General features: G+C 48.0%; 1 protein-coding gene across 3 annotated transcripts in view; it reads right to left on the bottom strand.

Moving 5' to 3' along the window:
* Positions 1-3018, bottom strand: part of ASPG (asparaginase) — a 109509-nt gene that overhangs the window by 65834 nt on the left and 40657 nt on the right. The gene's annotated exons all lie outside the window — the stretch shown is intronic.

Raw genomic sequence — 3018 nt, 5'->3', positions numbered from 1 at the left:
CCCTAATGAAACTGGAGCCCCCCCCCCCCCCCCGCCCCCACCCAAATAAACAAGAATCCAAAAGCACTTGTTGCAGAAGCTTGTTTGACTGCAAAAAGGAAAAGGTGAGACAGGATCATGGTCCAACACCAGATTTGTGAAGAGCTAACTACTTTTGAATACAATCAGCAGTGGCACAGTCTCAATTTGTGATACTTCACCTAATTTAGATGCTTGCAAAGTTTATCTTGCCCTAAAATAAAGCAGGCATTCTTGCTCAGGGAAAGCTACAAATCAGCACTGTTTGCAGTCATCACACTGTTTGTGGTCAAACAGAACATGATAACACAATGCAGGAAAGAAGGCTTGTTTTAAAAAAAATTAAATCTACTCTGGTCAGTCCCTATTTTCTTTACTGCTAAACAATTTCTACATATCTTGAGATGATCAAAGAGTAAATCTGCTGCTAGAAACAAGTTGAGAATGCAGGTGAATCTGGATATAGTCCTCCAGTACCACTGTGAGAAAGTAAATCAAGCAAAATGAGATTCTATTAATGATTGACATGATGTAGAGCAAAGCTCAAAAACAGACTAAATTCTTATAAAAACAAGTAAATATCTGTCTCCTTAAATCTAGAGTCTTTCAGTTTCCCAGTATCAAAGGATACACACACTATTATTCAGCGTTGGGAGGATGCAGTTAAGGAAAGAGAGGAGGAAGTATCCAGAAAGTAGAATGGAAAGATCTCAATGTTTATTATAATTTGTAAGAAAAAGGTCATGTTTAGGCAAACCAGACAGATCCTTAAAAAACCATAAATCAAAACACAAACACAGAGACCGATGAATTAGGATTAATTTGACTGACCATATCAATACCCTACTCCCCCCTCTCCCACCCAACAGCCCTCAAGCATCTCTTTCCTTTTCATAACCCCCCAGCTAACAGACAGTGAGACAGTCATTGAGACACTAGACTCTTCAGACCAAGGAGCCCAGGGTGCCTATACACGTGCAGGGACTCTGCTTCCTTGCGCTGTAACCGCAGCGCGTCAGAGAAGACTTGATCAATTGAGTCTGCTGGAGCGAGCCAGTTAGCGTGCTCCAGCCAGCCTCCATGGCTCATGTATCAGCATCCTCACACTTCAAAATGGCACCTGGGCAGCTTTAACTAAAGCTTGTTCAACAAAGTTTAAATAAAGTACCCCTGCTGCTATTTTGAAGTGTGGGGACGCTGATACACAAGACACCCTGGGTGCTTTAGAGTGGCTCAGAGCTGCTCTAATGAAAGCGCCTCACTCCTTCCCACCCCCGGAGAACCATAAAAATGCCCCTAGGCTTCTAAGGCCCCAGTCTCGAGCAAGAGCTCTTAGGGCTTCTGGATTCCCTGACTCTAGACCTTGAGAGACCCTCCGAGAGCCAAGGCTTCAAGGCTGTCGACTCAGTAACAAGAAGCCAGGAAGCCAGAAACCCTAACCCAGAACAATCTGCCTGGGGAAGCCACAGATCTGAGAAGCTCCAGGTTCCTCATCAAGCTTGCCAGGTTCCAACAAAGCCCTGCCTGTTTCAGGAAATGTTCTTCAAAAAAAAACACCAGTTTCCTTAAAATATTACTGACAGATTGGGATTTTCCCAGTAAAAATCGGCTTCAATCACGAACTCAAGACTAGCTGTAATCTTATTACTGATACCCACCGTTCACAAAATCTCAAAGTTTCTGGAAACTCCCCAAAATACCTGTGAGAGGAGGAAGTATTTGCAAACCCTTTTAACTAGAAGAATACACATCCACCTTTGTTCTACCTTCAAGCTACTCTCCCAGAATCACTTGTCTTGTATTTGCAACCTCCACTAGCATCTCATCTATGCGCCAGTCTCAAACCTTGACAAAGTGTCTGATCAAGACGAGTTACAGGGACAGCGCCAGTTTTCACCAGCAGACTATAAACAAAAATATAAGTAACATCACAGGTTGCTTTTTATGGATCTGTGAATATAGGTGCTTCATAAAATATGGCTCCTGTAGCTTTGAGGACGATTGTGGTCTCGAGAGACCACACTAACTACAAGCCCAAATCAAGGAACTTTCCTCTCGGTTGAAGGGCTGCTCCCCTGGAGGTGCTAACAGTGCCAAATACCCAGAGCACTGTCCCACGCGACATGAGCCAAGCCATGCCATGCTTCCTTTGCACATGCTAGCTCCTGACCTGGAAGAAGCGCAGTTGTTTTAGCACGGCGCAGCTCCCAAAAAAGCTTGTTGTGCTGCCCTTATGCTACACTGCTTGTGGTTTGAGAGCCAGCACGGAGAGCTGAGATGGGGCACGGGTCAGCCTGGTGCTGCCTTGCACCATACAGACCTACCCCATCCACCAGGAAGGCAGCACCAAGTGGGATGTCCCAAGAGTGTGTCCCAGGTCCAGTGTCACTCAATATCTTCATTCAAACGCTGGAGAGCAGGACTGAGAACATATCTATGAAACCTGTAAATTATACCAGTCCGGTGAGGGGGGAGGGAAGTTTGGGGGAATCTGAGCGCACAGGACTGGAATCCAAAGTGATCTTGACAACTGAGAGAACTGGCCCAGAACAGGTATGAACAGCAGCCTGCGAGGATTTACACAAATCAGGATTCAATTCGGCCAAATACACTACTCTGGGGCAGAAAATAGAGGAGAGGGGGACAACCGGTTAAGCAGCAAGAGTGCAGGAAACCATCCAGGGGCCACCAAGTGATCAGACCCAGCCTCAGGCTGCCACTGGGGCAGAAAATAGAGGAGGGGGACAAGTGGTTAAGCGGCAGGAGCGGAGAAAACCATCCAAGTGACCAGCGCCAGGGCCGGGCTGTCACCGGACACCCTGCGCCCCTGCTCCCCGAGCCAGAGCATCTCTCCATCCCTGCCTCCCTCCGGCGCGCAGCGCAGCAGCGAGGCGCGGAAAGGAAAGCGAAAGGAAAGAGCAGAGCCACGCGGGTGCGGACAGCGCCGGCAGGCGGGGCAGCGGGGCCGGCTGGTGCCCGGCGAGGAGCGAGCCGGGCCGG

This window comes from Alligator sinensis, unplaced genomic scaffold (assembly GCF_000455745.1).
Source record: "Alligator sinensis unplaced genomic scaffold, ASM45574v1 scaffold85_1, whole genome shotgun sequence".
NCBI classification, from domain to species: domain Eukaryota; kingdom Metazoa; phylum Chordata; order Crocodylia; family Alligatoridae; genus Alligator; species Alligator sinensis.
This window is presented reverse-complemented; position numbering and strand designations above follow the sequence as displayed.